Here is a 26,129-nt window from a genome sequence, read left to right as displayed (position 1 = left end):
CTCTCTGGAGGGCGTCACAATATCGAGAAAGTTTGCACAAACACCTCCGCCCCCTAGCTTTAATATAGGCTCCTCTTTTCCACCGTTAATTACCCTGATTTCTGATTTATGTTGTATACTACTTAATACCCGCTCTTTAGTCAAGCATACCTTAGAGGTGGCCAATTACATTGAACAGAACAATTTAGATCTCTGTGCAGTGACTGAGACTTGGGGTTCAGATGCCACTGGTCCTAATCTCAATCTACCAATTCCGACAGGGTATGTTATGATACGCAAGGATAGACAGGAGGGTACATTGGGCGGTGTAGCCTTCATTCTTAAGAAGGCTCTATCTATATGGAAAGTTCCAGGTTTTATCATGAAAAATAGACACCTTATATATTAAAATTGGTATCAACGTAGAATCAACAGTCAATTTTCTTCTTCTCTATCAACCCCTCTCACTGAAGGACAGATGGGCAGAAGCACTTAACAATCTTGTGCTATCTCGGCTTAAACCCCTTTCATGGTTTATCATCTTGGGTGATATTAATCACTGGTTAGGCGACGCTGAAGATACCCAGGCCATAGAGCTACAACAGTGACTATTCGATTTAGGATTCACTCAGCAAGTGACTATATCCACTCATGTACTTGGACACACCCTCGATTGGTTAACAACTCTTAACACTACTTGTTATGATGTCTCCATTACGCCATGTTGACGGTCAGATCACGCTGTTATATATTTTTCACTATCTGTTCCATTTCTTGTGAAATTGAGGAACCTGTCTAAGGACTACTCTTTGTCTCATCATCTAAAACGCCTTACACTGAACAACATCTTACCGTTATTGGACAGTATTATTAACTTTTTACTGGATCCTCCGCTTCAAGCCATGTCTTCTTGTTTAGCACTCAATATGACTAGCATTTTCAATATCTTAGCGCCGCTGAAGCCTAAGAAACAGAAGAATGAAGATTCCAAAAGTCAACCATGGTTTACGGCTGAGCTTAGAAAGCTTAAAGCCATAATGCTTAAGGCTTTTTACTCTTGAAAATCCACATTAACCCCAGACCATTCAAAACTTCCTATTGAAGCACGCTTCAAGTATATGATTCTAGCCATAACATTAAAATGTACACAAGGTTTTATGCCATCATATCGGCAGGATTACATCATTAACAAAGTCAATGGCAGAGTGTTGAGGTCTTGTGGACAGAGCTTGCTTCTTCTCCCTAGGAGTAGAACTTCAAAAGCAGAGATGGGGGCTTTCCACTTGGAAGCCCCTAAACTTTGGAACCAGCTACTGATGACATTAAGATTCCAAACCTCTGTGTCGGTTTTTAAGAAAAACTTAAAAATACATCTGTTTGCATAACTCTAGCATGTTTCTCTTCTACTACCAGCTCCCTTGAACCCCCAGTCTTTGTGAGATAAATGTTATATGTAATTTGTTTTGTACCAATTGTCTGCGTCTTTATGCCTCAGGGTCCATAGTGCGCAATACAAATACTGTAATGTAAATATAATCATAGTTTACCCACCCAATGACTATGTTAATCCGTATGGCATTGCCACCAACTACCTGGCCCTCACCACCACAGCATACCCTTTTGGGAACTCTTTAAGCAAGCTCTTTCACAAAGTAACACCAAACTGTGTGCTCTATAAGGCCTGCCAGAGTTATATCTAAGCATTCTTGATCGTTTAAGGACTTAATTGCCTCTGTAAATGAGCTCCTGTTGTAACAAACATCTTTTCATAATGTGTGGCTTCAACCAGTTGATTTAGAAGCCATATGTGTCTTCAAACTGGGGTCCCGTCTAGAACAAGCAATCACGGATCCAACCATTTTGGCTTGTGTATAGGTATTAGACAGGCATTTGTTTATCCTATGGTCAGAGGGTTCACTTATGGCAGTGTCTAAAATAATTCCTATCCAATGCTCACTCAAAAGCCCAAACTGTTGGCTTTGCCAATGAGTGTTGGTTTCAGTGTGTCTCCCTGACTGCCAGTCTAGTGCATATTCCCAAATGTGAGTGCCTTGCTTGCTTAGCCTATAAAATCAAGCAACACCTCATTAACTAGGTCCAAAATGGCCCTACTTGAAACGGTCAAGGCTGGGATGGTGGGTATGGACCACTTTCAGCTCTATTTCTCATGCACTTTCCAGTGGGGTTCCAACCTAAATACAATGTATCTTTGTGTGGAAGCGTAGTATGGTCTGCCAAAACCTTTCATGATTCAAACTGATAAGAACTGACATGATAAACTCATACTGTTTGAGCAACTATTAGTAGAGTTTGTATGCAAACAGAATACGCCAGGTGTATGATGGGACTTGTTTGGAAAGTATAATCATTCATAAATTTCAAGGCCTAAGAATGACTCCGTATTCCCCTGTTCCCATCTCACATTGCAGTGCTTTGAAACACTTCACCTGTGTATAAGCGCTCTATGAATAAACAAATACAATAACAATATAATGTAACTTTTAGGTGCTGGGTGTTTAGCCAGGACCGGAAATGGAAATTATGCACTAGTGATGAGGGAGGGGAGTGGGAGGGGAGGACTGTGCCCAACCCCCAATAAACATTTGCCTCTCAGAATATTTATCACAAACACCTGGAAAATGACACAAGAGAACAGTGTTTCCTATAATGTTTTTGGCAAAGTATAAAATGTGTACATCTTATAAAAAAAAAAAGCAGTATTTAAATATTTCCTAAGATAGGTCCCCCGACCAAATCTGATTGTTTTTCCACCAGCATGTATTTATATGCTGGTGAAAAAACAATGGATTACTATGGATTCCACCTGACTTTTAAAACTGGTAAATGAAGGCAATTCCACCACATTCATTAATTGTGGGAGGGATTTACATTTTTTAAAGACACATAGTTGATAACTGAAGAGCAAAGGCTATTCTTCCTGTGTTTTGCTTTTAGATGATTCCAGTACTTGGTGGAAACAATTAAAATTGCCTAGATGAGTACACATTGTCAGCTTGGTTTATGTCATCATTTGTGCATTTTTAAAGTAATCTGAGTAAATTTAGTTATATTTTAGGTATTCAAAACCAAACTTCACCACACATTTGTGCTAACTTGAGCTAGGAAGATGCATGGGAAAGTACCTATATTTCATGCTAGGTACAAATTCTGGCTTCACCACTTGAAAAAAGTGTATGCTACTGGGCAAATCATTTTATCTCACGCAGCATTTCCTGCCCAAAGTAGGCATCTACAAGTTATTCAGTTTACAGTATAAGCTATTCCAAAAAGTCTCACTCGTAGTTTAATAGATGGGAGGCACAGGAATCATGGCCTACCAAGGTGACACACCACATATTTCTTTGGAAAATATGAGGCTGCATTTATTGAACACAATTGTGACATTCAATAGCAAATCAAAGTAAACACGTCAAATAAAATGTCATCATCGACAATAGCATATTGTAAACAATATTTACCAGACAATGACAAATAGGGAGGTGGTAGGGGATTAGGGGTCCCTCCATCACCCCACTGGGAGCCATAGCAGGGAGTGGGATACTCTTTAACCTGCACTCTCTGCCTCTGCATCCTCTTTCCCTGATCTGGCTGTCTCCTGCATGCTAGCACTGGCTTGCACCCTCAACCTAATTCTAATATAACACAAAATAACATGTTGTACTTCAAATTGTCATAATCCTTGCACCACATATGTGGCCTCCTGGGAGAAGTGTTCAGGGCGGCATTATTGAGTTCAGACATCTGATATGTGGGATGTATTGACCCACTCCGCTATACTATGCGGCTTCACTCTGCTATCTATGGTGCAAGAAAGAGTACAATGGCGGCAAAACCCTTGTGTGCGCCAAAACCTCCAAAACCACGTTTTCAACACACAAAAAGATGGCTGCACAGCCTACCACCCATGGTACATGTGTGGTGGAACAGAGCACACGATGCAGAAAAAGTGCCAGTGGGCCCATGACAAGTAAACATAGAGTGCAGAGGGAGCAGCAGCGCTTTGCAAGTGAAACTCCAAAATTTGCTTGCAAATGACATTTACTTTGCTGCTGAAACTTCAAAATGCCTATACATAACACTTTTTAACACTCAAAATCTTGCTTAGCGCTAAACTTCATTTAATCTAATGAAGCACTGTGAATTTACAAGGTCCTGAAATGTTAAGAGCAAAACATTTTCTCAGCAAAACCGGACTGCCTGTGAATGACAATTCCTGTCAAAAATCTGTGTGCAGCCACACAGGGCTACCTGTGAGTGACAGCCCCTGTCAAATGGACTCTCCTGATTAAACTTTAAAGTTGTCTAAAACTAAAGATCTGCCAGATTAGCAAATACAAAAGGACTGTTGCTGAAAGTAACACAGATCTCAGTTGTTTTGATCCCACAGGTTTAAATCTAAGAATGTAATTTATCTATGTCATCTGATGCAACAAGTTTGTTTTATGCTGGATTTCAAATCAAGAAATTAAGAATTAACTTAGGCTGGCTGGGTCTGCAAAAGGTTCAAAACAGGCTTGCACCCAAGGAGAGGGCATTCCTCTCAGCAGATGCTCACTGACAAATGATAATTTTAGGGTAGACCAGACTTTTGTCTGCTCCCAAGGACTGAACAATGGCAGATCCTCCAGACCAGGAAATGGACGTGTGAAAAGGTTGTAAACTAGGCTTGCAGAAGGAAATCCCAAAGGTGGGGGCTACTCCTTGCCTCCAGAGACAGAAAAAGGCTGACCATTTGCTGCTAAGAATATGTAATGAACATTTTTTAGAGACTTATAACTCGCTATCAGAAGTGGTGAAAAATATGAAAAGGACAGATTTGTTAATCTAATTTTTCGCCCTCCATTTCAAAATGTGTTGGAACTGTGTAGCATATTCTGAACAGGAATGGCAGTATATGTGGTTTTATGGGAACTGTATTTATGCTAGAATTGTTAAACTTTGCACACACATTCCTATGGTAAACATGCATATATGTGGAAATTTGGAGAACGTTTGGAAAATGTTTTCATGGCGAAATGTACAAAATGCTGCAAAAAGGCGAAACAAGGTCTCACAGCTGTGGGATTTTGATGAACAGATACTCCATAAAATATTTAATCATTGTATGTGATTTTTATAGAGGTTACAAATGTACAAATATGTATTTAGGACAAAATTTGATTTTGATACTAGTCGTTAGGGGAGGTTTCTAAGGGTTGTAAAAACCGAACCATAAACTTGACATCATCTGTCTTTGATTCAATCACTCGGATGCAAGACGGAGATGAGTCTCTGATCCAATCCCAGTTCACAGGGGCAAGTTTAGTTAAGCCGGCCCATACACCCATTTTTGTGATGTCATTTTGACATGATAAATAGAGACAGCTGACAACACATAGACACACTCTCTCTTCTGATTCCAGCGAAGCACTCTGATCGAGCATTCGACATCCAGTCTTTAACATCCTTCCAGATCCAGATGCCAGGAACCAGGCCAAGCAGTAGCTGAACCACTTTCAGCTAGGCCTCAATCCTCAATTAATCCTCAATCCTCAATTAATGCTCCACTAATCCTTACAACCCAGTGGAGCGCTGTGGTGTGGGGAAGCATCCTGAAACTATCTGGCTTGCTAACATAATGCTTGCCTGATGAACTCGCAATTCTGCTGATCTAAAATATCCAGAAACAAGAAGGGCAGATCCCGTGCAGATCCGGCGACTGGTCTAGCTGATCCTCTCCTGCGCCTGATGTGCTGTCCTTCCCTGATAGACCCGATCCATTGACCAGAATCCTAGTGGATTGTGAGTATTAACAGGACGCTAGAGAGCTATTGTAACCTTGCCTTATATTGTTCCACCCTAATCTCTGAACTACTCTTACTTCCATAACCAGTAACAGTGTCATGATCTTTAGTGCTATCCATTCTGTCTATTTGCTAAAGCGTCATTTTCATAGTCATTCTTATTTGTGTAACTCTCATCCAAATATCCCACTTTGAGTGTTTGGACTGGTTCCACCGGGGAGGTGCTGGGGAACAGTTTTGAATCAGTCTCAGAGCTTACTTCGACACAACCTGGTTGTCTAGCCTGCATGCTCTAGTCTTGAGTTGAATCATAAGCCATATGTTCTGATTGTAAACTGAAGTTTTTGTCCAAATTCGTGTCTTTATTTTAAAAACACCTCTCACAAAAACCTCCATAACTCCCTCAATTTTGAAGATAGAAATTAAATTTCAATTCATACTGATACCTTATGCCCTTAGCTATCTCCACAACCCAAAACCTTTGCGAAACAGTGTCATTGACCTGTTTTTATCAAAAATTGTGTAAGTAAAAGTTTGCCGCGAATTTACATTTTGCAAAGGTTTTACACGTGTGAATTGTCTTTAAATGAATTCCCACTTTGCCTTTGAGATTCCAATTGTTTTATTTTGATTAAATCATTGCTTTTGCTTGCTTGCTTGCATCGGTTCAAAGTGGCTCATGTAGAAATTAATAATGTAAGCATTTTTGACCACATTTAGTGTTTTTGCTCAGCCAGTTTCAAAGCCATTCTGACAGTTGACAAGTCAAATCCGTTTTTGTCTTTTATTTAAGGGGGGAAGGTGGGAGAGATATTCTGTTTGGTTTGTATTATTCCTGAGTACCTCACATCTATTTAAATTGCCTATTGGTGGGTTGAGTGGTGTTGCAGGGGGAACCTCTAATCATAGTGCTATCTGTTCCAAACCAACCCAAAAGTATTCTTTTCTTTGCTGCATTCTTTTTGTGTTCATTACCTGATTCCCAGTGTATTGAAGCTATTATTCATTGTTCTTGTCACCCCTTGGTGAATGTTGTTAACTATTAAAAATATATTGTGGTTTTAAATTCTAAATAAATAAACAAATATTTACCGTTCCAAACTAGCCTGATTCCTGGTTCCGTGAGACTGGGGGGGGAGGAGGTAGTTTGAGAAGGGTGTGATATGAGTGGTATATCGTTCAGAATATTGAATTTATAGACAAAAATAAATAAGGGTTTCACTACATGCTGGGCGAGACTTGGGTGTGTGCCTGATTGAAATCCCTTTATAGCTATAGAAAGAGGACAGGGGGCCTTGTTGCTAAGCCCTTACTGAGGAGGCAGCACCATCCTTGATTCCCCCCAGCCAGGCCAAGAAGACATGGAGTGGGTAGTTGGGAGTGTTGGTAAATGAGAGTAGAGGTCAGGAGGAGCTGATGGAAGGTGAATGGGGTGAAAGGTGAAAGAGTGGTGGATAGAATAGAAAGGGGAGAGCAGATGGGAAGGGAAGATATATGTCGCCAAACCATTTTGCATGCTTCTCTTTTGCTCTGTACTGTTTTGTAACTACATTATATCATTATATTGCTAAAAAAAGGTACAAAACATTTGTTCTTAGTGAAATGAGATTCAGCACATAGGCTGTTGTTCAGGAGTCTGCAGTATACAGTTTTTATTTTTCATGCTTTGGTGAGAGTTTTTCTTATGGACAAGAGGAATTGTGGTTGGAAGGTGACGTAAGCAGCCAATGGAAGTTCAAATTAGTGAGGGAGTTTATGCAAGGAAACAAAAAAGAGGATGGAAGGGGGAATAGGAGACCTTGGAAGGGGTAGTGTAGGGCATGTGATTTTGGGAGGGATGAGTGGATGGAAGGAGAGAGCAGACTTCCAACTTTAACAAATTCAGTAATCCTGGTCAAACACTTTGTTAGCAAAACCTGGTGCAGTGACCAGACACTGTCCAGCCAAAGTCATACCCCTAAATGCACAACTCGAAAATAGAAAAGACAGCTTAAAAAATATGAAACCTTTGTTGGACTTGCAACAACCAATAACTACTCCCACCCAAAGCTCCACTCCCATGCCCTACCTATCAAAGGGCCATCTGTTAGTCTTGCCAACAAAGCACTTTGAGTGCAATATTAAGACGCATCTTGATCAGACAGTCATGTAGTTTTGCAGCTAAGTGTCTACCCCCTGTTCTTAACAATGTGGGTTTGAATCCAGGCTTCTGTGCCTTTTAAAGCTGTTTAGATTACAGACTAAACGAACTGAACCATGCAAATGGTTTTTCTGGATCCCGGAAAACATTTTTTGGTGGATCGCGGGTCAGGGAAATCTTGCTGAAGGCCAGCACTTTGTTTAGGGTACTCCTATGCCCACACCTAGTGTTATTTAGGCCCTACAGGTAATAAAACTGTCCCAACCAGATGAAAATTCCTGGAGTCAAGCCTACTTCTAGGGTAAACAAAAACGAACACCGTGAGCAAGAAGAGGTCAGGATGGCATTCCCATGGGGCTATATCCGAAATGGGGCATTGGCCGAGTTCCCAACCTCTCCACACTGTCATGCTGAAATTGGCAGCCTACATCAACAAGAAATGCCATGGACTCTTTAATGCAATCACTCAAATTTAGGAAGTTGAGACATGCAGGACAACATAGGTTGAATTCCAGCAATGGAGCTATGGCTAGCTGTCGCAACTTGATTTATAGCTCGCAAATGGGTTCCATATTTGCTACCAGTAACTTTCTGGGGTGAATACATTTCACTTTTTTTTTTTGCTTCTAACTAGGTAGTTAATTTATTTGCCCTATGTAATGACTTTTAATGCTAACACAACATGCACATGAAGATAGGCAGCAGAATGGCCATATGTGAGCAATTGGTCCTTGTTGAAAGGACTTGTTGATGGAACAATTAATGCACAGAGGAAAGCAATTCATAACCATGATTGCTTTATATGACAATAATTGTTGCCCGTTTAAATAAACTCATGTGGTGTATTGTTGTATAGATTTTTTACTTAAGTGCCAGAAATAAAGATATCTGGCTGCACTAATTTAATTCAGGCATTCTCCACATGAAACCCGTTTCAGCAGCGCATTCTGTCTAGATGTTCAAAATGCATGACTTTTTAAATAATTCTACTGGATCCAGTTGCTGGCATGGCAGGGTTTCATTTGTCTCCTGAATTGCTGTAAAGGAAGTGTAAGTGGTGATTGCATTCTATTCATTGAATTCTCATTGAGCTTTGGGTGGATTTATTATGTTCCAATGTCTGATTATCCACATGGCACAACTATAGATTATAGAACCTTACAAGGAGCCAATTATGATGCCCATTCTTGCGCTTGTTAACTTCTGGAATCGTTCACCTGAATGCAGGATGTCCTAGTATAAATTACAGTTGATGATTTGCAAACACTTTCGACTAGGCCAAGTTGCTCTCATGTAGCATTTTGTACATCGACTGCATTGCAATCAAGAACATTTCTGGGATGATTTTATTCTAGGAGATGAATGTCCATTCTAGTTCCGGCAGGTCGTTGGAAGATAGCTGATGTATGCATGTATCTATTTTTATGCATGGATCTCTTTTTACTCTCTGTTCCCCCACCTCCTTGTGCCTCTTCTCGTTTCCGCTCCTTTCAGCTCCTTGTCCCCCTACATTGGAACTCCTTTCCTTTCACTATCCGCTCCGTGTCCAACTATTCCTCCTTTCGTTCCTTCTTTAAATCACTCCTTCTTCACCCCCCTAACTCTTAACCCTTCCTCCTCTTCTTTCTCATCCCAATACCATCTTCCTGTTCCTTTATCTTTCCCTGTCTCACCTATGATCCCCACCCTCTCTACTACTCTCTTTACTCCCTTTTCCCTCTCCCTTTTCTCCTTCCCCTACCTCTCCTTTTCTCTTTCTTCTCAAATGCAAATTGTTCCACAGGCTGTTTTTCTGGTTTGATTCATGTATATTATTATTGCTTCTATGTTCTATGTTTGATGTTTTCTTGTTGTTAAACTGTAATGCGATTTGGATTCAAGCGCTATATAAACAATACAATACAAAAATACAAATCTCTCACATTTGAGATGTGGCAAGCCTGCACGTCACAGGTTCAACTCCTATCAGGTCCGATTCAGCTCTTCATCCTACCAAAATTGATACATTCAGAACCGTTAAATTGAGTAATAACAACAGCTATCAATACAGCACTTGAGAGAGAGATTAATCAGACAATGAAAGCTAAATGAAAATGGGAAATGTGTATACATGATATCTCCACAGTAGCTGCAGCTTAGTTAAGGCTTTTTGACTCTTTGCCTAGGAAATCAACAACAAATCAGCATCCTCTAACATTTGACCTCATCCACAAACGTTTGGCAAACATTGATACCAAATGTTTTGAGATTTCAAGTACATATCCACAGGGAATATGGCAATTGAACAACATCTGTTGTGGAATGCATTTCTTGTTGACACCCAAATATAGGTTTTGGGTGCAGCTCTTCAAAGAGTCTGCTTCGACTTTCAGCTCACACCTAGCTCATAAAAAAGGGGGCTCTCAAACTTGTGGCAAAAATGTTTGTAAAATATTACTTACAATGTCAACTGGGTGTTCCACTGGCATATGCTACTCGGAAAAGACATGAAAATTATGTGGTATTCTACTAACAAGGGTTGTGAATACCATCCCAAATAACCAGCCTATGCTGCCTCAGGCACTTCAAAAATCGGTTTCTACTGGACTTGAATGCTGACAAGTGGACTTTTGTGCATCTCATGAACCACTATGAGGAAAGCTTAAGACATGATTTGTCTCCCTCGTTATGCACTGCACCACCCTTCCTCTGCACACTACCCTCCCTCTCCATGTTTGGATAGCGGCAGGCAGTGTCCTACAAACTTCACACTATCCCTTCAAACTTGATCCCCTTTTGGTCAGGGATATAATTTCACCAAAATGACAGAGGTTGCGGAAGTGAATTCACACGACCCTTGACCTGTGATGACATCACAGTAAGTGATGCCAATTGACACCAAACCAAAGTGACATTATGGGAAGCAATGGAACACAACCTTTCACCCCTTGACAAAACAGGAAGTGGCATCACATAGCATTGTTCCTAAGTACACTACGAAAAATATGGTTACAATATCATGTGATATACATTTCACACAAGACTAGATCACCATATGTATTGTTAGTACCAGTGTTTATAGGCCCATATTACCAAATTAACCAAATTACTATGAATGCAAGCAGATATCTAAGGCCAAATGATCATAATGTGTTCTTATATAGCACTTACACTTTTGCGTTTTATATAGAACAAATATACATACAATATCACCCAACCTGTGTTGGTACTCTTTTATCAACTTCAGAATGATGAGTTGGCCTTGCCGGCATTCGAACATGCAACTTATAGATCACAAACACATTGGAGCAGCAAGCCCTTAACCCACTGAGCTATCTTACTAGCTGTAGCTATCTTACCGGCTATAGTAACTTTTGCAATTATATGTTTGAATGTTCTCAAAGTCAGAAAGCAAACTACACTAAGTAGTGGATACCATTAAATTGGTAATTGGGATTTAACAGCAGGCCAGTTCATCTGCAGGTCTGGGCAAACATGGCCACATGTCAAGCCTGCATGGATCTCCTTTTCAGGCTTCAGAGGAGGGAAACATACAAACCATTGTGAGGGTTCCTAACTGTGTATTAAAGAATTTAGAGTAGCACAGGCAAAGCAGTGCACTTACACGGCATCCCATACTCTGGGTACTCATTACCTCATACATGCAAGCAAACATCCTGAACAGAATGCCATGGAGATAGGAAAGATAGACACATTACAACAGAGCATGAATTGGGCACAATCAAATCAAGGACCACTTTATGTGCTATGGTCAAACATGGCTACACTGTACACAATCTTTTAGGCACAAGGATCTGTCAAGTGACCGAGGACCCTGAGATGGAATGTCGTGTGATGATCATAACTGTGATGCTGTAAATACATTGGAAGGACAGGGCCTCCGTATCCCTGTCCTTTACTGCTTTTTATCGTGTGTTCTGTCATGTTTTCTGTGCAGGAGTTCATGTGGGACTCCTGGAGGTGCGGCTCTCTTTTGGTTTGGTGAACAGACCCATGGGATACCCGATGGCACCCATGTGTGGAGGTACAACCCTGTGCCCCTAGTGTATGTATTTGGGCACCTATGTGTGGCCCACAAAGCAGGGTATGGTCTGGTGGCAGCTCCATGCTGAATTTGACAGGTGCTCTGAGTATCCTCCATTTTTGGATACCCAGGCCCTGCCATTGGGATAAGTTGATTCCTGATAGGAAACAAGATGGCCCCCGTGACCTCTTAGTTTCTATTGCCTGTTACCTTGTTTTCTCAAAGTCCTGGGAAGCCCTGACTCTGTCCCTTCCCCCTGACCGGCTGTCGGTGTTATATGTGAAGTCCAGGCCAGACTGGCTGGAGCCTTCCCAGTGACTGTATGTTGTGGGTACACCCTGTGGGTTGGACCTGGGTGAATGGCGTGTGTGACGAATATGCATTCTGTGTTGTGGGTGTCTAGTATCTGGTGTTTGACCCAATGACTGAGACAGCCCTGTCCGAAACTGGTATGAATGCAGGGTGGAGTGTTGAATGGCTGGGTACTTGTCCCAATGCACATAACTTGTTGTGAGTGTCTGGAGAGGAGTGAATGGCCTGAATGCACTATGCACCTGATTAGCTGCCTGTCTGCATGAATGCCCTTCTGACCGATTGGTTGCCTGAGTGTGACCCAGCAGAATGAATGGGAGATCAAATAGTATATCTGGGGGCCTCTCACTAGTAGAATTCGTGTTCAGAAGCTGAAGAGTAACTGGAGTGAAACTGAAGCTTAACATTGAAGCCCTGTTGGAAGAGAAGAATTGTTGTTGCTCTCCTTCACAATCTGAAAGCTGCTGTGTCTCCAAGGACTGACCCAGAGAGGACCTGGTAAGGCACCCTCTTCCCGAGCTACAAGGGACAATCGTGCACCAGCTGATCTTTGCCAAAGCTCCCTGGTAGACGGACCTTCGACAGGCTGCCGACCCGAGAAGGGGACTGCCGCGGAATCCCAAAGAGAAGCGCCCGGACTGTTGTCCGCCACTGTCGACGACCGCCGTCGCCGACCGGAGCCGCAATGCGCCCGTTTGACTAAGAACTTTAAAATCCAAGAACGCTCTTGTCCGCATCGCCACCGTCTTATCCCGCTGGAGAAGGCCTGACCGTCGACACTTCGAGGAGCATCCGCCGGTGGGTTTCCCACCACCTAAAGACCACAGAGACACCGACGACTCGACGCCCTTGCTGGGCCACAGTTCTTCATCATCTCTTTGAGCTCCAGAACTATCGTCACTGAGGTGCCCCGCACGCCTCTTCCTTGCAGGATGCCAATGCTCTGCCGTTGATGAGCACCACTAGGAACGAAGCTGCAACTTCACCGCCGTAGTTTGCCCTGTTCTCCGTCGGACGTTCGACGACCCGTGACTCCTGCTTTAAAGGGAGGGCACTCAAGAAGGGCCGTCGATTTCCCATTGACGAACGCTACAATTCCAGGTACATTGGGCCTGTAGAAGTATTTTAGAGGGAAATAAGACTCATAGAACAATACACGGACGGGGCTTGTGATACATCTTTGCTTTACAGGTTGCCCAGGTGGGGGGATCTCCACTCAGAATTGTGCCTATGTTGTAGGGATCAGTATTCTGCAAATTGTTCATACATCTTGCTTTCATTCCCCTCTCTACTGATGGTTTCCTCTTTATTGATCTGTGTGACATTTTGACAGTATAGTTGATGCACTTTAATGGGATCTGATAATATCGTGGTACCACTTTAGAACTGTATATATTTACCATTGTTGATTTTCTGAGCACAAAGTGAGTTATTGTGATAGTGTACATAACCTTGAATATTAATTATATAAAGACTGTGTTTTAACTAATACAGTGTGTGGACATTCTTTTGTGGGAGCTTGGGGACTACACTGTACTAAAGAACCAGCCTGCATCACCTCCTGAGAATCTAGGCCTTGATTGCTCAACCATAGCTACCGAATAGAGAATCTTGACTGAGGTCCTCTGTGCCTCTCCTCTACCATATAGAGAGCAGAAGTACAGCCACCACCTCCAGTCTTTACCGTAACAGAGACAAAAGCAGGAAAAAAACATGCTATAACTGCAACTTGCAAAAAGCAGAATACATAGTCCAAAATGGGTGCTTTTTCTACTCTAAATGCTTTTTGGAAGTTTGTGTCTGCATTGTGAATTTGGGGTGTTTAAGAACAGACTAAATCAGTGACTCACCCCCTGAAGTGTGCATTAAATAAACCTTTAATGTGTCTAGCAATTATTGTATAGAATTCCAAAAAGACACATTATTTGTTATTCCTATTCTTTCTTATTTAGGGTCACTGCTCAAAGTGTTACACTTGTGGAAACCCCTGTTTTTTTTTTTAAGAGGCCTAAACAAAAAAGTCGGCCACTCCAGAATCAAAGAGCCACACAGCACTGACCACACACAGCCCAGGAGCTTCAATTAAAAAAAAGACTTAAAAAAATATTATTTGGGGTAGCAGTTGCGACCCCTGGCGACTCCCAAATGACGTCCCTGCTTTTGCTTTCTACTCACCTCCAACACTTTCTCCTACTGCTCCTTTTAAAAAGTGGCAAGCAGCTGTTGACTGATGGAGTGTGAAGAACCACTGCATAACATTGTAAACATGCAGATATCCAAAATAATAGAAAGAAAAAGAAAAAATCCCCAGCAATTCAGTTACCTGGACAGTGGGTGAAAATACAGAGGTAAAATATATTTATTTGTGGAAAAAGAAAATGTAAATGCTGATTGTGATGGATCCTTAGATGTCGTCACTTCTCCTTGAGGAGAAGCCCTTTCCCATGAGGCCAGGGAGGTGAGGCTGCTACCCGATGGTTCACCTGGGGAGAGACTCCCTCTCTGGGGATAAGGATGACCATCTAGGGAGAACACGGAACAACACCCCCCAGCCTCTACCCACTTCCTTTACCTCCCCTCAGTCCATGAGGTCCACCTTCACATCCCTCACTTCCATACCACACACATCCATGTATATATGTGAGACTGAATACCCCACAGTTACTGAGACGAGGAAGAGTAGGATGACCTAAGGAAGACCTCCTTGACAAGTACTGAGATGAGTAGAAGGTGCAGAAACAATTAAGAGTTCTCCGAAATACTTGAATGAGCATTGTAGCTGTCATCGCTCATTTAACAAAGAGTGAGGAAGGACGTACCCTTTTGTCAGACCCTCCCAGGAGCAACCGCTATTGAGAGGATTGTCTGGCGTGGAAATGAGAGAATTCTGCTGACCGTGATGCAAGCAACGATGCTCAGGCGTCTCTATCCAGTCCAGTGTGGGTGGACCGGGTGAGAAGCTGGCAAAACAGAGGTCCGAGTGAGTGCAGGAGCCAGACCGCATGGTCGAAGAGAGATGCTCAGACTGCAGGGGACCAACAACTGCAGTGACACCACAGTTTGCCAGAGGACAGGGGAAGACGCATAAGACTTGAACAAAGAAAAGGAGAAACCTGGGACCAACTGGAAGACGCCAGCTTCAACTCTAAATGTACCAGAGTTCTCGGGCGGTTGATGGGACCACAAAAGGGTCGCAGAGGTAGCAGGAAGGGAACCATATGAAATTCCCTCAACATAGGGGTATAGGGGAGGACCCCTTTTTGATACCAAAAGACATTGATAATTATCTTTTAAGAAACAGAAAAGCTTGGGTCTGGGACACACACCCACAAGGGACGAACAGTATAAGAGATCTCCTCATGGCACTATTTGGCAGGAGAGTGAGCCACGTGTGCCATAAGAAAGCAAAAGAGAAACTCAGGTCTGGGACCCGCAGCCACTAGGGAAGATCAGTATAAGAAATATTCCTTGTAGGCAATATTTGGCAGGGGAGTGAGCTATGTATGGCAGACGAAAACAACAGAGAAACCCAGATCTAGGTCCACACACACAAGGGAAGATGAGTAGAAGTCATCTTCTTTAGGGTAGTACCTGGCAGAAGAGTGAACCAAGTCTACCAGAACAAGTCAGTAGAAGGTTACATTCTGAGAAAGGCCAGGGGAAGGGAGACATTCCTGCTGGTTTTGTGAATTGTGAAATAAGTCTGAGAAAGGCCAGGGGGAGGGAGACATCCCCCTGGTGTTGTGAACATGTTACACATAATAAAGGCAGGATGCTTGATTGGGTGTCTAGTCTGAATGTCAATATTGGCAAGGTAGATATTAGCCTATGCCCCTAGTCAGACCATATTTTGATACACTTTAACTAACCTTGGCTACTCACCCAGCCAAAGAAAGAAAAACAGGAAAAATCAACATTCACTTTTAGAAACAGATGACACCTATCAGCTTCAGCATTAAAGGATAGTTCCGGGACTTTTTTTTTATTGTCCCTACGGGTCGGCCATGTGTTTGTAAGCATAAATCGGTAGATCGTAGGAAACTTTCCTATGGACCTTACCCGACTTTTCGCCCATTATCGCACTCGAAATCAGCCTCCATTTTGTGATAATCCTATCATTCCGCCGCATCGACCTGGCTCACCTGCCTTTGCGGCACTAAATCAAATCCCCCGCCCCTGAGCCTGACATCAGCAGACGCGTACTGCCCATTTCAAGCACGTCTCGTGTCAACAATCGCTGCGCCTCAGCTATTGACGTGTTGCCATGGAAATGGCAGGACGCCTCTTTCCCCAATAAGTATAAACAGACCGTTTCACAACACACAGCAGCAGATTTTCGATTCCATTCCTCTCTCTGTGTTACTTTGAGTATTCTGTGACTCGTTTCAGTGCTCTGGTCAGCTACCTTCGCCGCTTGTAGCCCGTGTGAACACCTGTACCATCTCTGTAAATTATTTTACTATCTTTACCGCACAATGGCCACAATAATGCCGTATATGTACGAGCCCGAGTACACCGAGGAAGAACTACTGGAAAGTCAAGCACGCGAAAACGATGGGGATTCGGACGGCAGTTGGGAGGACCAGTCAACGGATGAAGAGCCTGGACCATGTCGCATGGACGGCGTCTCCACCTGGTGCACGTGCAATCGGTGCGAGCTAATGCCAACTGAGGAGGAGAACTGCTGCTGCCGTGAAAATTCCGGGTGCTTGGCCTACATTTCGGAAAGCGAGCAAAGTCTGCAGGAAGGCGAGCAAAGTCCGCAATGCATCACCGAGCTGCCAGAGTTCAGGGAAGCCTGCCTCTCACGGACCGTGTTGAGGATGATGATGGTGCTTATGCACGAACTTCGCGGCACTGTTCGTCCGCGTAATCCGAGTAACGAGTAAGTATACTCTGTGATGTCAGTGATGCCACCACTATTTCATGGTCGTCTCCCACATATAAAATTACATTTACATATCATTCGAACGCATGTAAATTTGTTCCATATAGTGCATTTTCTAGATATAATTTTTTTCTAAGAAAAATGACATGTGTTACCTGAATCGACATTGATAAGAAAGTTTGGTCAGTTTAATACAGTTTGCATCTTTTTTTTTCACAGGTGGTACAGGCTGGTGGCCTATCGTTGCTTCACTTGGTGGCTTCACGGGAGGCTCGGACACCGCGTTCGGAGAGTAATACCTGCCTGTGCGGTACTTGCCATTAGACAACATTTCCCCAGTGACAGTGGACAATACCGCGGATTTTCCCTCGATGTGCTGCAACCTCAACTTTACAATGTGTAATGTTTATTATTTATGTTTAATTAAAATCTAAAATAAAGCCCAACATATATTTTAACAATGGTTGTTTTGATTTTTTAAATGAATCTAGTGTATATTCTCCTGGGAGGGTGAGGTATTTATAAACTCACCCCCCTGCATTCCATGTAGTAGATCCTGCAGCCATCCTCTTACATTCAGTTAGATGGCCTCTCCTTGGTGAGGCCCTGCGGCAAACTGGTCTTGTCTGCACGACCACCGCCCCGATCCACCCCCCGCCCTATCAAAGGCAGTTCGCACCGGGGTACTTGTGCTGGCAAGTGGAGCTGTCAGGGAGCGATAAAGGCCAAGAGGTGCCAAAGACCATGTACACTTCAAAGTGGTCTATAGAGCATGGGTTGTTGTTCCCATGTCTACCTACAGACCCCGTGTCTCCTGCCAAGCATCCCCCCTCACGCTGGACGCCCCCCTGCAATCCACATAAGTGTGTCTCCATTCACGAGTCTTCCTGTGACTTGTCTGCACGACCACCGCCCCGATCCACCCCCCGCCGCCCTATCAAAGGCAGTTCGCACCGGGGTACTTGCGCTGGCAAGTGGAGCTGTCAGGGAGCGATAAAGGCCAAGAGGTGCCAAAGACCATGTACACTTCAAAGTGGTCTATAGAGCATGGGTTGTTGTTCCCATGTCTACCTACAGACCCCGTGTCTCCTGCCAAGCATCCCCCCTCACGCTGGACGCCCCCCTGCAATCCACATAAGTGTGTCTCCATTCACGAGTCTTCCTGTGACTTGTCTGCACGACCACCGCCCCGATCCACCCCCCGCCGCCCTATCAAAGGCAGTTCGCACCGGGGTACTTGTGCTGGCAAGTGGAGCTGTCAGGGAGCGATAAAGGCCAAGAGGTGCCAAAGACCATGTACACTTCAAAGTGGTCTATAGAGCATGGGTTGTTGTTCCCATGTCTACCTACAGACCCCGTGTCTCCTGCCAAGCATCCCCCCTCACGCTGGACGGCCCCCTGCAGACCGCATAATGCCACGACATATACACGTCATTCATTCACAAACACACCCCTGTTTCGAATTCTTTATAACCCACTTCATATTTCTAATGAGAACTTCTTTGCGCTTTGCTAGTCAACCCGTGAAGGTGCTGGTTATCTGCTCTTCGTCTCTGTGAACTTCCGTGACCACTTTGAGCAAACTCGTCAGTTTGCAACCTGTGAACTGCTCCCTGTTCTACGACAAGAAACTACTCTGATCCCTGCATCTAACTGTTTGTTCGTCAAGGTAAGTCCATGTACCATAATCATTTTGCGTCCTATTTTTTGATTTATATCTATTTGCTAGTAGTCATCAAATTGCATCCATGTTTTCTTTTCGTTCACGACAGTACATGCAAGGAACTAGTCACATGTTCTGAGTTTAGTCAAATTAGTTTTTCTATTTTTTGAAAGTTATTGAAATACTTATCCGCATGTGAATAACGTGTATAGTTCCAAGAACCAAAACGGACCTTGCATTGAACCTTTTATGTGTCATTTAATGTTTTAACACATTGGTATTCATAGAGAATTGTTGATCTTTACTTTTCAGAACTTTCCATAATGCCTGCCTGTTCCATTGGCGGTTGCCCTTCAAAGACCCATAACAAATCTGAAGGTACTATAATGCATGTTTTCCCTAAGACAATAGATCAGATAAGAGAATGGGTCCGATATTGCGGATATCCAGCCTCTGAGATAGAAAGTAGAGTCCTAGAAGTCTTTGCGGACAAGAGGGGTGATCGATACCGCATCTGCAGCAGGCACTTTAGCCCAGACATGTACTCCACATCATTGCTAATAAGGACGAAAACACCGCGAGCGAGGCGAAAATTGCTCTCAACCGCTATTCCCACTCTATTCGTCCACATCCCTCCACTGGTGAGTCAAGTTTACGTATTTATCTCTCGGCATTGCGGTAGTGTGTAGCATTAGCTAACAATAATTTCCCCATTTATGTATCCACTCAATATGAAGGCTGAAGATTCTCCATCCGTGTCGTTATTGCAGTCATCAGCCACTTCAAGCGCCTATCGGGTAATCTTACTTAGCTATTCTGACACTGACTTGTTTTAGGCATGTAAATCAATAGTTTTAATTGATCGTGTAATTATTTTACCTAATGGTACACCACAGTACTCGTCCTCTAGTCTGTGTTTTCAGTTATAATTATTGTTATCCAAAATAATGCAAGTACTGTCTTTCAGGGAGATGCTGAGGAGTCCAACGCATTGACGACAACCGTAGATGTCACTCAGATGCTCGAGGTACGTTTCCGGACAGTTCCATCGATGGAGATCATCAGATCTTGCATTCTTGTAGCGTGATTGTTACACACAATGTTTCTTTCGTTTTTAGCCATTGGTATGTCCTTCTGTCGTCGCCCTCCTATGTGTCTTCTTTTTTCAATATTGTGTTCATTACTAATGAAAGTCCTATGTTTCAGGGAGTCGATGGAGCATTAGTCCAAGAGGAAGGGGGAGCATGCAGTTACGGGTCGGCGCAACAGCTTGCAGAAGTGTGCACCGCAGTTACAGCGTCCCTTGATGTTCTTATGCATTTCGAGGTATGGATACTGACAGATCAATCATGCGAGATCAAATGACGTGATTACATCCGCTATACTTCCTTCTTTATTAACGCAAGTACTATGTTTCAGGGAGCTGACGGAGCTTCTTCAACAAGAACATCACCCCTAGTAGTTGATGCAGATCTCTGGGTGGTGACACTTCCAACGATGGAGCAAATCGAATCATATTTAGATATCCATTATTTATTTTAGACAACTGATCATTTGTGCAGGTCTATTTAGATGAGCCGTTGACGCCTGCAGAAAGTTTATGTTCTTTTAAACAAAATACAAAACCATACTAATGCAATTACTGTGTTTCAGGGAGTTGCTGAAGCCTCATCTTCAATAATATCATCAATGGAAGTCTATGCGGAGCCCGAGGTATGGATCTTGACAGTTCAATCTAACTAGATCAACAATGCGTGAACTATTGTCGTTTGAATGTTCTACACAATGCGTTCATTCGTGTTTTGCTATTGAGATGTACGTATGGGTATTGGTCCCCAAGTACATTTTGTGTTTTCAATATTATTATACATACTAATGAAAGTTCTATGTTTCAGCGAGTCGATGGAGCCTCAGTGAGTGATGGATGTGCTTATCATGAAAGTATAGTCGTTGCAGCGCGAGAGGAAGTGGAGACATGCACACACGAGTCGGAGCAACAGCGTCCAGATGTTGAAGTTCGAGGAAAGAAAGTTTCAAAGAAAAGAAAGCAAAAGAAGGTTAGTGTCCTGTTCACTATATTATGTTGTCTTTCACTGTCAATAGTTCAATACTGTAAGTTGTGTTTAAACTGAACATCCCTTTTCTAATCTGTCCTCTAGTTGCGAGTGGGTGTAAGAACTAGATCTACACAGACAGTGAAGCGAACGAGAGATGTTGCTTGTCAAACCTTTTGGCAGGGACTTGAGACTGGAGATGCATCGTGCCAATGGGAAGAATATGAAGTGATTGACAACGGAGCTATACCACCACCAGCCATTGATAGTGAATGTCCTCCTGGTAGTTTGGATGCAGTCGTAGATCAATTCACAGAATCCACACCCGCAAAAAATAAGAGCACGCGAAAGTTGAAGACATTGTTTTTTTCTCCCATCTCCGGACAAGGAACAGATGTTGCAATGGAAGAGAATGAAGTGGACGACAATGAAACACCATCAATATCACTCAGCATAGCGGAAGACGATATCAGAGATTGTACCTTTCATGCGAGTGACATGTCCTCAACGTTACAGGCCGAACCAGCTGGGATGCAGAGTGACAGTATAAGGAAAGAGGCCAAATTCATTGTATTCGATAGCTGTTTGATGGATATTATTATGATGATGAAATGTGGGCATTGGGTTGGTGGGGAAGTATGTGGGGAGCCATTGATTAATGTGACTCGTGCAATTCGAGGCACTAACCTTAAAATACATGCCACCTGTACACAATATCATCCGTTCGCATGGTCTGCACAACCCATGCTGGGGCAACTGCCAGCAGGCAATCTACTTTGTGCAGCGGCCGCACTTTTTAGTGGTTCAAGTTTTAAAAAGTTACAGTATTTCTTTCAGTTTGTGGGAATCCATTTCATTGCGAAAAGTCAGTTCTACAAATACCAAACCGATTATCTATTTCCAGCCATCAGCGAAGCTTGGAGAATGGAAAAAATGTCAATGGAAAGTACATTCGCGGGCAAACGCTTCAGGCTAGCCGGTGATGGACAATGCGACAGTCCAGGATTTTCAGCCAAGTACTGCACCTACCACTTTCAGGACATGGAAAGTAAGAAAATTGTGAGTTCGTTGGTCGTGCAGGTGTCACAAAGTACATCCTCAGTGGCCATGGAGAAAGTTGGCTTTGTAGCATCATTGCAAGAACTACAATCGCGGGGAATGGTGATCGACCTGATAGCCACGGACAGACACGTTTCAATTGCCAAGACAATGAGAGAACAGTACAAAAATATAAATCACCAATTTGACGTTTGGCATCTTGCAAAATCAATCAATAAAAAATTGTCGGCTGCAGGAAAAAAAAAAGATATGCAAGGTATTTCACAGTGGTCCAAGTCAATCAGCAACCATCTTTGGTGGAGCTCAAAAACATGTGAAGGGTCGTTGGAAATTCTACTGGAAAAATGGCGGTCAGTAATGTTGCACTGTAGCAACGTACATCGATGGTCGACAAATGAGCATTTCCACAAATGTGAACATGGCCATTTGTCCACAGAGGAGGCACGGAAGAAGAAGTGGTTGATTCCTTCATCACCCACTCACAAGGCCATTGAAAAGATTGTATTTGATAAAACTATAACAAAAGCTTTGAGGGGACTCACGGAATTCTGCCACACAGGAGATTTGGAGGTGTTCCACAATATGTGCCTCAAGTACAGGCCCAAAAGATTGCATTTTGGCATGGAAGGCATGATAAATCGGACTCTTCTAGCGGTCTTGGCACATAACCATAATGTTGGCCGTCAACAAAGTAGGACGACCGGAACTTTAGGGACGCTTCGCTACAATAAGGCCTTCACTAAAAGAAGTAAACAATGGGTGATCAAACCAGTGTTTGAGGATATGCAATATGAGTTTATTGAGAGACTTATCGTAGATGTCCTCGATAGGCACATACATGGAGTGGTGAACGAACCTATGCAGGGGACAACTGCATTGCCACCCAACATTGCCTCTGTTCCATGTCCACCTAAAGCAGAGCTCATTGAGAAATACACATCACGGTTTAAATGATTGTAATTCGATTGTCTGTTCTCTCTTCTCTCGAGTCTCCTCATGTTGCAGGCCCATTGCAATTAAACCAAACAGTAATATAAATCATTTTTACAAAAATTATAGAATGTTTCCGTATTACAAACACATGGCCGACCCATAGGGACAATAGAAAAAAAGGCACGCAGACAAGATGCCCTTACACTAACTGGAGCTAACTAGAAATGTGTGCTCGCTCAAAGTGAAGGTCAGCTGCTTTGATGTTTTGCTCGGGTGGCGGAACGGCCCACGACCCAATATAAGGTTCTATTGTGATTTGACCTTGACAGGCCGGGACCATCCTGAAAGACTAAGAAAAGATAATGAATAAAATTTCAGAAACGAAACGATGAGCCACGTTCATTAGAAGAAGTAACGTCGGCAAAGAAGGAGTGGTGTTTCGGGTCTGCCCTACACAGAGACACAATGGAAAATGCAAATATAATGTAAGTAACTTTTGATGAGTTTATACCGCAATTTCATTACTATACAGTGGCTTTAAAGACGGGTTCAGTTGTACTTGTTCGTTCTATGTGGCATAGTGTTTTCTACCGCGCTCTATCTGGAGGAGAAACATCTGCTTTTACTGAAGCACCTCAAAACCTTCCTCTTTGCTTCTGCTTTCTCTCTCCCTCTCCCCTGCTACAACTGGTCCACTGTCTGCGACCTCGGTCCTGGGCCCTTCCACTCTCCACCTGCACTGCCTCCCTGTCAACCCCTGCACTGGGGGACTGTCTCAGTATCCTACAGCCCCCCCTTCCCAGCACTTGTTCTGCACTTACCTTGCACTTGCCACCAGCTGGCCCTATTTATTTATTATTTTATGCTACTTACCTTGTACTCCACTCCCCCCCCCTCCATGCCTCGCCACGCCTTTAAACACTTGTGTACACCCAGTAGCGCTGTCCTCGCTATGAAATGAATAATTTTAATAAGGATCTGATGGTGAGACTAATTTCATTTTTTATGTTTTTAGGTACATCATTCACTACTGTCTGTGTCACGAGTACCAGACACCGGCGGACGGCTTCTACAGCCGCCAGTTGCTTCTCCGCGTGAACAACGTTACCACCCTGACCATTTTATGGGACGATCGCCAAGTACAAGTATGCCCTTACGCGGTACTAACGGTTAGATGCAACATACCTACCGTTGTGGTGGCCTAGTGCCTCGTTGTTGGAACAGCCATGCGATTATCAGTGCGACAGAAGAGCTTATTTTTATCGTAAACCAACACCCTGTGTACTGCACACGAACATCGCTTCCCTCAAGACGAACTAATTTGGATCGAGAGCAAAGAAAAATGCAAATCGCTGAATATTCTCTAAACATTTGATGTCCAATAAACGTACTTTGACAAATGTACAATCTTGCCGTTTGCTTTTAAACCACGGTTTCACATTCCGAATTGTGGTGCTGTATTGTGAGATGCTCTAAGACCCTGTGTACAGCAAAGGACCATCGCGTTCCTCAATACGAACTTTTTGGAACATGAGCAAATAAAAATGCAAATCGCTGAATATTCTCTAAACATTTGATGTCAAATAAATGTACTTTACCACATTTACAATCTTGCGGTTTGATTTCAAAGTACAGTTTCATATTCCGAATTGTGGTGCGCTGTATTGTGAGCTGATCTGTGTTGATTTCCGGGGTCTGTGTGGAGTCGCGTAGAAGACGCCTGGGCGCGTTTGCCTACGCAGCTCAGTCACGTCACGGATAGAGGCGGGGAATATGAATGTTTTGATAAAGTCTGTTTCAGGGGCGGGGGATTTGATTTAGTGCCGCAAAGGCAGGTGAGCCAGGTCGATGCGGCGGAATGATAGGATTATCACAAAATGGAGGCTGATTTCGAGTGCGATAATGGGCGAAAAGTCGGGTAAGGTCCATAGGAAAGTTTCCTACGATCTACCGATTTATGCTTACAAACACATGGCCGACCCGTAGGGACAATAAAAAAAAAGTCCCGGAACTATCCTTTAACCCCTTTCATTGAAACTTTGCTGGAAGATCTACCAAATCTTGACTGTGCTGAAAAGATAACCAATACATACACAAACATGTTTGAAACAGTACAAGATATATGTGCACCAAAAAAACAAAGCATGTATTAAAGAAGGAGACAAAACGCTGGTATATAGATGGCATGCAAAAATTATAAATGGCGAAGCATAAAGCATATGAATGTTGGAAAGCCAACAACCTTGAAGTGAATAGACTAAAATACACAATAGCAGCAAAGGAGCACACACGTGCCATTTTAAATGCCAAACAAATTACTTATGACCAGAGGATTAAGAGTGCAGGTTCAAATACTAAAGAGCTCTTTAAGATACTAAGGGAATTAAAGAATCTTTATGCCTCACTCCCACTGGTTAACAAGGATAAAATGTGGTGCAACTCCACCCAGGAAGCCACAAAGAGTAACATTAGCTAGATAATGGAAGATGTCCATGTTAAGCAAAAAAGTCATACCCCCATGATAGCATGATGATAGCATGAATATTCCATTGTTTGAGTTCCCCTTCGTTACGGAAAGCGAAACTCACATTAGTGCGCCCTCATAAATCTGATTTCTGTGAAGGGGATGTTTACCCATCTAACACGGTGAAAGGGTGTACGGAAGAGCCGACACCCATAATAACCAAACTGATAAACTCCTCATTTAAGGAAGGCCATGTGGCCTTCTAATATCAAGCAGAGATGGATCTCACCCTTACTGAAGAAGCCGTCCTTCGACCCTAGCATGCCTTCCAACTACAGGCATATTTCTAATATTCCATTCTTACTTAAGATCTTAGACCGGGCTGCCTACTTACAAGTTCAAAATCATATCGAGAAACATCAGATACTCGGCCACAGACAGTTTGGGATCCATAGAGCTCATAGTTAGGAGTCTGCCTTGTTGGACCACAAGTATAATATTTTGGAAATAGTGGATGGTGGACACACAGCGCTGCTCATGATTATTGACCTTTTGGCAGCCTTTGACTTGGTCGACCATAGGATGTTGGTCACCAGGCTCATGCAATCCGCCCATTTTTCATCTTCATCAGCAAGGTGTGTGGACTCCTTTCTTGTAGATCGTACGGCTAGAGTCTTTGCGGGTGAGCATAAAGCTGATGAGGAGGTGCTGACCTGTGGTGTCCCACAGGGGTTGTGTTTGTCGCCTGCCCTCTTTAATATTTTCACCATGTCATTATTTTAACTATTGGATGCCAAAGGGGTGTTGTA

This window comes from Ambystoma mexicanum, chromosome 5p, assembly GCF_040938575.1.
Source record: "Ambystoma mexicanum isolate Mex_15411 chromosome 5p, UKY_AmexF1_1, whole genome shotgun sequence".
Classification (NCBI taxonomy): Eukaryota; Metazoa; Chordata; class Amphibia; order Caudata; family Ambystomatidae; genus Ambystoma; species Ambystoma mexicanum.
The sequence above is the reverse complement of the archived record's forward strand: the minus strand, read 5'-3'. Positions refer to the sequence as shown.